The following is a 12,313-nucleotide window of genomic DNA, read 5'->3' as shown; positions in this document are numbered from 1 at the left end:
GTTGTTGTGATGATTCTTGTTGTGATGATTCTTGTTGCGATGATTCTTGTTGCGATGATTGTTGTTGTGATGATTCTTGTGATGATTCTTGTGATGAATCTTGTTGTGATGATTCTTGTTGTGAGGATTCTTGTTGTGATGATTGTTGTGATGATTCTTGTTGCGATGATTCTTGTTCTGATAATTCTTGTTGTGATGATTGTTGTTGTGATGATTCTTTTTGTGATGATTCTTGTTGTGATGATTCTTGTTGTGATTATTCTTGTTGTGATGATTCTTGTTGTGATGATTCTTTTTCAGATGATTCTTGTTGTGATGATTCTTGGTGTGATGATTCTTGTTGTGATGATTCTTGTTGTGATGATTCTTGTGATGATTCTTGTTATGATGATTCTTGTTGTGATGATTCTTGTGATGATTCTAGTTCTGATGATTCTTGTTCTGATGATTCTTGTTCTGATGATCCTTGTGATGATTTTGTTGTGATGATTCTTGTTGTGACGATTCTTGTTGTGATGATTCTTGTTGTGATGATTCTTGTTGCGATGATTCTTGTGATGATTCTTGTTGTGAAGATTCTTGTTCTGATGATTCTTGTTGTGATGATTCTTGTTGTGATGATTCTTGTTGTGATGATTCTTGTTGTGATGATTCTTGTTGCGATGATTCTTGTTGTGTTGATTCTTGTTGTGAAGATTCTTGTTGTGATGATTCTTGTTCTGATGATTCTTGTGATGATTCTTGTTGCGATGATTCTTGTTGTGATGATTCTTGTTGTGATGATTCTTGTTGTGATGATTCTTGTTGTGATGATTCTTGTTCTGATGATTCTTGTGATGATTCTTGTTGCGATGATTCTTGTTCTGATGATTCTTGTTGTGATGATTCTTGTTGTGAGGATTCTTGTTCTCATGATTCTTGTGCTGATTCTTGTTGTGATGATTCTTGTTCTCATGATTCTTGTGATGATTCTTGTTCTGATGATTCTTGTTGTGATGATTCTTGTTGTGATGATTCTTGTTGTGATGATTCTTGTTGTGATGATTCTTGTTGTGATGATTCTTGTTGTGATGATTCTTGTTGTGATGATTCTTGTTGTGATGAATCTTGTGATGATTCTTGTTCTGATGATTCTTGTTGTGATGATTCTTGTTATGATGATTCTTGTTCTGATGATTCTTGTTGTGATGAATCTTGTGATGATTCTTGTTCTGATGATTCTTGTTGTGATGATTCTTGTTATGATGATTCTTGTTCTGATGATTCTTGTTGAGATGAATCTTGTGATGATTCTTGTTGTGATGATTCTTGTTGTGATGATTTTTGTTGTGATGAATCTTGTGATGATTCTTGTTGTGATGATTCCTGTTGCGATGATTCTTGTTGTGATGATACTTGTTGTGGTGATTCTTGTTCTGATGATTCTTGTGATGATTCTTGTTGTGATGACTCTTGTTGTGATGTTTCTTGTTGTGATGATTCTTGTTCTGATGATTCTTGTTTTGATGATTCTTGTTGTGATGCTTCTTGTTCTGATGATTCTTGTTGCGATGATTCTTGTTGTGCTGATTCTTGTGGTGATGATTCTTGCTCTGATGTTTCTTGTGATGATTCTTGTTGTGATGATTCTTGTTGTGATGATTCTTGTTGTGATGATTCTTGTTGTGATGATTCTTGTTGCGATGATTTTGTTGCGATGATTCTTGTTGCGATGATTCTTGTTGCGATGATTCTTGTTGCGATGATTCTTGTTGCGATGATTCTTGTTGCGATGATTTTTGTTGCGATGATTCTTGTTGTGATGATTCTTGTTGTGATGATTCTTGTGATGATTCTTGTTGTGATGATTCTTGTTGTGATGATTCTTGTTGTGATGATTCTTGTTGTGATGATTCTTGTTGTGATGATTCTTGTTGTGATGATTCTTGTTCTGATGATTCTTGTTGTGATGATTCTTGTTGTGATGATTCTTGTTGCGATGATTCTTGTTGTGATGATTCTTGTTGTGATGATTCTTGTGATGATTCTTGTTCTGATGATTCTTGTGATGATTCTTTTTCTGATGATTCTTGTTGTGATGATTCTTGTTATGATGATTCTTCTGATGATTCTTGTTCTGATGATTCTTGTTGTGATGATTCTTGTTGTGATGATTCTTGTTGTGATGATTCTTGTTGTGATGATTCTTGTGATGATTCTTGTTGTGATGATTCTTGTTCTGATGATTCTTGTTGTGATGTTTCTTGTGATGATTCTTGTTGCGATGATTCTTGTTGTGATGATTCTTGTTGTGAAGATTCTTGTTGTGATGATTCTTGTTGTGATGATTCTTGTTCTGATGTTTCTTGTGATGATTCTTGTTGTGATGATTCTTGTTGTGATGATTCTTGTTGTGATGATTCTTGTTCTGATGATTCTTGTGATGATTCTTGTTGCGATGATTCTTGTTGTGATGATCCTTGTTCTGATGATTCTTGTTTTGATGATTCTTGTTGTGATGATTCTTGTTGTGAGGATTCTTGTTGTGATGATTCTTGTTGTGACGATTCTTTTTGTGATGATTATTGTTCTGATGATTCTTGTTGTGATGATTGTTGTTGTAATGATTCTTGTTGTGATGATTCTTGTTGTGATGATTCTTGTTGTGATGATTCTTGTTGTGATGATTCTTGTTCTGATGATTCTTGTTGTGATGATTCTTGTTGTGATGATTCTTGTTCTGATGATTCTTGTTGTGATGATTCTTGTTGTGATGATTCTTGTTGCGAAGATTCTTGTTGTGATGATTCTTGTTGTGAAGATTCTTGTTGTGATGATTCTTGTTGTGATGATACTTGTTCTGATGTTTCTTGTGATGATTCTTGTTGTGATGATTCTTGTTGTGATGATTCTTATTGTGATGATTCTTGTTATGATGATTCTTCTTCTGATGATTCTTGTTGCGATGATTCTTGTTGTGATGATCCTTGTTCTGATGATTCTTGTTTTGATGATTCTTGTTGTGATGATTCTTGTTGTGAAGATTCTTGTTGTGATGATTCTTGTTGTGATGATTCTTGTTGTGATGATTCTTGTTGTGATGATTATTTTTCTGATGATTCTTGTGATGATTCTTGTGATGATTCTTGTTGTGATGATTCTTGTGATGATTCTTGTGATGATTCTTGTTGTGATGATTCTTGTTGTGATGATTGTTGTTGTGATGATTCTAGTTCTGATGATTCTTGTTGTGATGATTCTTGTTGTGATGATTATTGTTCTGATGATTCTTGTTCTGATGATTCTTGTGATGATTCTTGTTGTGATGATTCTTGTTGTGATGATTCTTGTTGTGATGATTCTTGTTGTGATGATTCTTGTTGCGATGATTCTTGTGATGATTCTTGTTGTGAAGATTCTTGTTCTGATGATTCTTGTTGTGATGATTTTTGTTGTGATGATTCTTGTTGTGATGATTCTTGTTGTGATGATTCTTGTAGCGATGATTCTTGTTGTGTTGATTCTTGTTGTGAAGATTCTTGTTGTGATAATTCTTGTTCTGATGATTCTTGTGATGATTCTTGTTGCGATGATTCTTGTGATGAATCTTGTTGTGATGATTCATGTTGTGATGATTCTTGTTGTGATGATTCTTGTTCTGATGATTCTTGTGATGATTCTTGTTGCGATGATTCTTGTTGTGATGATTCTTGTTCTGATGATTTTTGTTGTGATGGTTCTTGTGATGATTCTTGTTACAATGATTCTTGTGATGATTCTTGTTGCGATGATTCTTTTTGTGATGATTCTTGTTGTGATGATTCTTGTTGTGATGATTCTTGTTGTGATGATTCTTGTTCTGATGATTCTTGTTGTGATGATTCTTGTTGTGAGGATTCTTGTTGTGATGATTCTTGTGATGATTCTTGTTGCGATGATCCTTGTTGCGATGATTCTTGTTGCGATGATTCTTGTTGCGATGATTCTTGTTGCGATGATTTTTGTTGCGATGATTCTTGTTGTGATGATTCTTGTTGTGATGATTCTTGTTGTGATGATTCTTGTTGTGATGATTCTTGTTGTGATGATTCTTGTTGTGATGATTCTTGTTGCGATGATTCTTGTTGTGATGATTCTTGTTGTGATGATTCTTGTTGTGATGATTCTTGTTGTGATGATTCTTGTTGCGATGATTCTTGTTGCGATGATTGTTGTTGTGATGATTCTTGTTGTGATTATTCTTGTTGTGATGAATCTTGTGATGATTCTTGTTGTGAGGATTCTTGTTGTGATGATTGTTGTTGTGATGATTCTTGTTGTGATGATTCTTGTTCTGATAATTCTTGTTGTGATGATTGTTGTTGTGAGGATTCTTTTTGTGATGGTTCTTGTTGTGATGATTCTTGTTGTGATGATTCTTGTTGTGATGATTCTTGTTGTGATGATTCTTTTTCTGATGATTCTTGTGATGATTCTTGGTGTGATGATTCTTGTTGTGATGATTCTTGTTGTGATGATTCTTGTGATGATTCTTGTTATGATGATTCTTATTGTGATGATTCTTGTGATGATTCTAGTTCTGATGATTCTTGTTCTGATGATTCCTGTTCTGATGATTCTTGTGATGATTCTTGTTGTGATGATTCTTGTTGTGATGATTCTTGTTGTGATGATTCTTGTTGTGATGATTCTTGTTGCGATGATTATTGTAATGATTCTTGTTGTGAAGATTCTTGTTCTGATGATTCTTGTTGTGATGATTCTTGTTGTGATGATTCTTGTTGTGATGATTCTTGTTGTGATGATTCTTGTTGCGATGATTCTTGTTGTGTTGATTCTTGTTGTGAAAATTCTTGTTGTGATGATTCTTGTTCTGATGATTCTTGTGATGATTCTTGTTGCAATGATTCTTGTTGTGATGATTCTTGTGATGATTCTTGTGATGATTCTTGTTGTGAGTATTCTTGTTGTGATGATTCTTGTGATGATTCTTGTTGCGATGTTTCTTGTTGTGATGATTCTTGTTCTGATGATTCTTGTTCTGATGATTCTTGTTGTGATGATTCTTGTTCTGATGATTCTTGTGATGATTCTTGTTGCGATGATTCTTGTTGTGATGATTCTTGTTCTCATGATTCTTGTTGTGATGATTCTTGTGATGATTCTTGTTCTGATGATTCTTGTTGTGATGATTCTTGTTGTGATGATTCTTGTTGCGATGATTCTTGTTGTGATGATTCTTGTTGTGATGATTCTTGTTGTGATGATTCTTGTTGTGATGATTCTTGTTGTGATGATTCTTGTTCTGATGATTCTTGTTGTGTTGATTCTTGTGATGATTCTTGTTCTGATGATTCTTGTTGTGATGATTCTTGTTGTGATGATTCTTGTTGCGATGATTCTTGTTGTGATGATTCTTGTTGTGAAGATTCTTGTTGTGATGATTCTTGTTGTGATGATTCTTGTTCTGATGTTTCTTGTGATGATTCTTGTTGTGATGATTCTTGTGATGATTCTTGTTGTGATGATTCTTGTTGTGATGATTCTTGTTCTGATGATTCTTGTGATGATTCTTGTTGCGATGTTTCTTGTTGTGATGATCCTTATTCTGATGATTCTTGTTGTGATGATTCTTGTTGTGATGATTATTGTTCTGATGATTCTAGTGATGATTCTTGTTGCGATGATTCTTGTTGTGATGATTCTTGTTCTGATTATTCTTGTTGTGATGATTCTTGTTGTGATGATTCTTGTTCTGATGATTCTTGTGATGATTCTTGTTGCAATGATTCTTGTTTTGATGATTCTTGTTCTGATGATTCTTGTTCTGATGATTCTTGTTGTGATGATTCTTGTTGTGATGATTCTTGTGGTGATGATTCTTGTTCTGATGTTTCTTGTGATGATTCTTGTTTTCATGATTCTTGTTGTGATGATTCTTTTTGTGATGATTCTTGTTCTCATGATTCTTGTTGTGATGATTCCTGTGATGATTCTTGTTGTGATGATTCTTGTTGTGATGATTCTTGTTGTGATGATTCTTGTTGTGATGATTCTTGTTTTCATGATTCTTGTTGTGATGATTCTTTTTGTGATGATTCTTGTTGTGATGATTCTTGTGATGATTCTTGTGATGATTCTTGTTGTGATGATTCTTGTTGTGAAGATTCTTGTTGTGATGATTCATATTGTGATGATTCTTGTTGTGATGATTTTGTTCTGATGATTCTTGTCCTGATGATTCTTGTTCTGATGATTCTTGTGATGATTCTTGTTGCGATGTTTCTTGTTGTGATGATCCTTATTCTGATGATTCTTGTTGTGATGATTCTTGTTGTGATGATTCTTGTTCTGATTATTCTTGTGATGATTCTTGTTGCGATGTTTCTTGTTGTGATGGTTCTTGTTGTGATGATTCTTGTTCTGATGATTCTTGTTGTGATGATTCTTGTTGTGATGATTCTTGTTCTGATGATTATTGTTGTGATGATTCTTGTTGTGATGATTCTCGTTGCGATGATTCTTGTTGTGTTGATTCTTGTTGTGAAGATTCTTGTTGTGATGATTCTTGTTCTGATGATTCTTGTACTGATTCTTGTTGCGATGATTCTTGTTGTGATGATTCTTGTTGTGATGATTCTTGTTCTGATTATTCTTGTTGTGATGATTCTTGTTGTGATGATTCTTGTTCTGATGATTCTTGTGATGATTCTTGTTGCAATGATTCTTGTTGTGATGATTCTTGTTTTCATGATTCTTGTTGTGATGATTCTTTTTGTGATGATTCTTGTTGTGATGATTCTTGTTGTGATGATTCTTGTGATGATTCTTGTTGCAATGATTCTTGTTGTGATGATTCTTGTTGTGATGATTCTTTTTGTGATGATTCTTGTTCTCATGATTCTTGTTGTGATGATTCCTGTGATGATTCTTGTTGTGATGATTCTTGTTGTGATGATTCTTGTTGTGATGATTCTTGTTGTGATGATTCTTGTTGTGATGATTCTTGTTGTGATGATTCTTGTGATGATTCTTGTTGTGATGATTCTTGTTGTGAAGATTCTTGTTGTGATGATTCATATTGTGATGATTCTTGTTGTGATGATTTTGTTCTGATGATTCTTGTCCTGATGATTCTTGTTCTGATGATACTTGTGATGATTCTTGTTGTGATGTTTCTTGTTGTGATGATTCTTGTTGTGATGATTCTTGTGCTGATTCTTGTGGTGATGATTCTTGTTCTGATGTTTCTTGTGATGATTCTTGTTGTGATGATTCTTGTTGTGCTGAATCTTGTTGTGATGATTCTTGTTGTGATGATTCTTTTTGTGATGATTCTTGTTGTGATGATTCTTGTTGTGATGATTCTTGTTGTGATGGTTCTTGTTCTGATGATTCTTGTGATGATTCTTGTTGCGATGTTTCTTGTTGTGATGATTCTTGTTGTGATGATTCTTGTTCTGATGATTCTTGTTGTGATGATTCTTGTTGTGATGATTCTTGTTCTGATGATTCTTGTTGTGATGATTCTTGTTGTGATGATTCTTGTTCTGATGATTCTTGTTCTGATGATTCTTTTTCCGATGATTCTTGTTGTGATGATTCTTGTTGTGATGATTCTTGTTGTGATGATTCTTGTTCTGATGATTCTTGTTGTGATGATTCTTGTAGTGATGATTCTTGTGATGATTCTGGTTGTGATGATTCTTGTTGTGATGATTCTTGTTGTGATGATTCTTGTTGTGATGATTCTTGTTGTGATGATTCTTTTTCTGATGATTCTTGTTCTGATGATTCTTTTGATGATTCTTGTTGTGATGATTCTTGTTGTGATGATTCTTGTTGTCATGATTCTTGTTGCGATGATACTTGTTCTGATGATTCTTGTGATGATTCTTGTTGCGATGATTCTTGTTGCGATGATTCTTGCTGCAATGATTCTTATTGCGATGATTCTTGTTGCGATGATTCTTGCTGTGATGATTCTTGTTGTGATGATTTTTGTTGTGATGATTCTTGTTGTGATGATTCTTGTTGTGATGATTCGTGTTGCGATGATTCTTGTTGTGATGATTCTTGTTGTGATGATTCTTGTTCTGATGATTCTTGTTGTGATGATTCTTGTTGTGATGATTCTTGTTGCGATGATTCTTGTTGCGATGATACTTGTTCTGATGATTCTTGTGATGATTCTTGTTGCGATGATTCTTGTTGCGATGATTCTTGCTGCGATGATTCTTATTGCGATGGTTCTTGTTGCGATGATTCTTGCTGTGATGATTCTTGTTGTGATGATTCATGTTGTGATGATTCTTGTTGTGATGATTCTTGTTGTGATGATTGTTGTTGTGATGATTGTTGTTGTGATGATTCTTGTTGTGATGATTCTTGTTGTGATGATTCTTGTTGTGATGATTCTTGTTGTGATGATTCTTCTGATGATTCTTGTTGTGATGATTCTTGTTGTGATGATTCTTGTTGTGATGATTCTTGTTGTGATGATTCTTGTTGTGATGATTCTTGTTGTGATGATTCTTGTTGTGATGATTCTTGTTGTGATGATTCTTGTTGCGATGATACTTGTTGTGATGATTCTTGTTGTGATGATTCTTGTTGTGATGTTTCTTGTTGTGATGATTCTTGTTGTGATGATTCTTGTGCTGATTCTTGTGGTGATGATTCTTGTTCTGATGTTTCTTGTGATGATTCTTGTTGTGATGATTCTTGTGATGAATCTTGTTGTGATGATTCTTGTTGTGATGATTCTTTTTGTGATGATTCTTGTTGTGATGATTCTTGTTGTGATGATTCTTGTTGTGATGGTTCTTGTTCTGATGATTCTTGTGATGATTCTTGTTGCGATGTTTCTTGTTGTGATGATTCTTGTTGTGATGATTCTTGTTCTGATGATTCTTGTTGTGATGATTCTTGTTGTGATGATTCTTGTTCTGATGATTCTTGTTGTGATGATTCTTGTTGTGATGATTCTTGTTCTGATGATTCTTGTTCTGATGATTCTTTTTCCGATGATTCTTGTTGTGATGATTCTTGTTGTGATGATTCTTGTTGTGATGATTCTTGTTCTGATGATTCTTGTTGTGATGATTCTTGTAGTGATGATTCTTGTGATGATTCTGGTTGTGATGATTCTTGTTGTGATGATTCTTGTTGTGATGATTCTTGTTGTGATGATTCTTGTTCTGATGATTCTTGTTCTGATGATTCTTTTGATGATTCTTGTTGTGATGATTCTTGTTGTGATGATTCTTGTTGTCATGATTCTTGTTGCGATGATACTTGTTCTGATGATTCTTGTGATGATTCTTGTTGCGATGATTCTTGTTGCGATGATTCTTGCTGCAATGATTCTTATTGCGATGATTCTTGTTGCGATGATTCTTGCTGTGATGATTCTTGTTGTGATGATTTTTGTTGTGATGATTCTTGTTGTGATGATTCTTGTTGTGATGATTCGTGTTGCGATGATTCTTGTTGTGATGATTCTTGTTGTGATGATTCTTGTTCTGATGATTCTTGTTGTGATGATTCTTGTTGTGATGATTCTTGTTGCGATGATTCTTGTTGCGATGATACTTGTTCTGATGATTCTTGTGATGATTCTTGTTGCGATGATTCTTGTTGCGATGATTCTTGCTGCGATGATTCTTATTGCGATGGTTCTTGTTGCGATGATTCTTGCTGTGATGATTCTTGTTGTGATGATTCATGTTGTGATGATTCTTGTTGTGATGATTCTTGTTGTGATGATTGTTGTTGTGATGATTGTTGTTGTGATGATTCTTGTTGTGATGATTCTTGTTGTGATGATTCTTGTTGTGATGATTCTTGTTGTGATGATTCTTGTTGTGATGATTCTTCTGATGATTCTTGTTCTGATGATTCTTGTTGTGATGATTCTTGTTGTGATGATTCTTGTTGTGATGATTCTTGTTGTGATGATTCTTGTTGTGATGATTCTTGTTGTGATGATTCTTGTTGTGATGATTCTTGTTGCGATGATACTTGTTGTGATGATTCTTGTTGTGATGATTCTTGTTGTGATGATTCTTGTTCTGATTATTCTTGTTGTGATGATTCTTGTTGTGATGATTCTTGTTCTGATGATTCTTGTGATGATTCTTGTTGCAATGATTCTTGTTGTGATGATTCTTGTTCTGATGATTCTTGTTGTGATGACTCTTGTTGTGATGATTCTTGTTCTGATGATTCTTGTTGTGATGATTCTTGTTGTGATGATTCTTGTTCTCATGATTCTTGTTGTGGTGATTCTTGTTGTGATGATTCTTGTTGTGATGATTCTTGTTGTGATGATTCTTGTTCTGATGATTCTTGTTGTGATGATTCTTGTTGTGATGATTCTTGTTTTCATGATTCTTGTTGTGATGATTCTTTTTGTGATGATTCTTGTTGTGATGATTCTTGTTGTGATGATTCTTGTGGTGATTCTTGTTGTGATGATTCTTGTGATGATTCTTGTTGTGATGATTCATAATGTGATGATTCTTGTTGTGATGATTTTGTTCTGATGATTCTTGTCCTGATGATCCTTGTTCTGATGATTCTTGTGATGATTCTTGTTGTGATGTTTCTTGTTGTGATGATTCTTGTTGTGATGATTCTTGTGCTGATTCTTGTGGTGATGATTCTTGTTCTGATGTTTCTTGTGATGATTCTTGTTGTGATGATTCTTGTTGTGATGAATCTTGTTGTGATGATTCTTGTTGTGGTGATTCTTGTTGTGATGATTCTTGTTGTGATGATTCTTGTTGTGATGATTCTTGTTCTGAAGATTCTTGTTGTGTTGATTCTTGTGATGATTCTTGTTCTGATGATTCTTGTTGTGATGATTCTTGTTGTGATGATTCTTGTTGTGATGATTCTTGTGATGATTCTTGTTGTGATGATTCTTGTTGTGATGATTCTTGTTGTGATGATTCTTGTTGTGATGATTCTTGTTGTGATGATTCTTGTTTTCATGATTCTTGTTGTGATGATTCTTTTTGTGATGATTCTTGTTGTGATGATTCTTGTTGTGATGATTCTTGTGATGATTCTTGTTGTGATGATTCTTGTTGTGAAGATTCTTGTTGTGATGATTCATCTTGTGATGATTCTTGTTGTGATGATTTTGTTCTGATGATTCTTGTCCTGATGATTCTTGTTCTGATGATTCTTGTGATGATTCTTGTGCTGATTCTTGTGGTGATGATTCTTGTTCTGATGTTTCTTGTGATGATTCTTGTTGTGATGATTCTTGTTGTGATGAATCTTGTTGTGATGATTCTTGTTGTGATGATTCTTTTTGTGATGATTCTTGTTGTGATGATTCTTGTTGTGATGATTCTTGTTGTGATGGTTCTTGTTCTGATGATTCTTGTGATGATTCTTGTTGCGATGTTTCTTGTGATGATTCTTGTGATGATTCTTGTTCTGATGATTCTTGTTGTGATGATTCTTGTTGTGATGATTCTTGTTCTGATGATTCTTGTTGTGATGATTCTTGTTGCGATGATTCTTGTTCTGATGATTCTTGTTCTGATGATTCTTTTTCCGATGATTCTTGTTGTGATGATTCTTGTTGTGATGATTCTTGTTGTGATGATTCTTGTTCTGATGATTCTTGTTGTGATGATTCTTGTAGTGATGATTCTTGTGATGATTCTGTTTGTGATGATTCTTGTTGTGATGATTCTTGTTGTGATGATTCTTGTTGTGATGATTCTTGTTCTGATGATTCTTGTTCTGATGATTCTTGTTCTGATGATTCTTTTGATGATTCTTGTTGTGATGATTCTTGTTGTGATGATTCTTGTTGTGATGATTCTTGTTGCGATGATACTTGTTCTGATGATTCTTGTGATGATTCTTGTTGCGATGATTCTTGTTGCGATGATTCTTGCTGCAATGATTCTTATTGCGATGATTCTTGTTGCGATGATTCTTGCTGTGATGATTCTTGTTGTGATGATTCTTGTTGTGATGATTCTTGTTGTGATGATTCTTGTTGTGATGATTCGTGTTGCGATGATTCTTGTTGTGATGATTCTTGTTGTGATGATTCTTGTTCTGATGATTCTTGTTGTGATGATTCTTGTTGTGATGATTCTTGTTGCGATGATTCTTGTTGCGATGATACTTGTTCTGATGATTCTTGTGATGATTCTTGTTGCGATGATTCTTGTTGCGATGATTCTTGCTGCGATGATTCTTATTGCGATGGTTCTTGTTGCGATGATTCTTGCTGTGATGATTCTTGTTGTGATGATTCATGTTGTGATGATTCTTGTTGTGATGATTCTTGTTGTGATGATTG

This window comes from Somniosus microcephalus, chromosome 1, assembly GCF_052327205.1.
Source record: "Somniosus microcephalus isolate GS21.2 chromosome 1, FLI_Smic_1.0, whole genome shotgun sequence".
NCBI lineage: Eukaryota > Metazoa > Chordata > Chondrichthyes > Squaliformes > Somniosidae > Somniosus > Somniosus microcephalus.
This window is presented reverse-complemented; position numbering follows the sequence as displayed.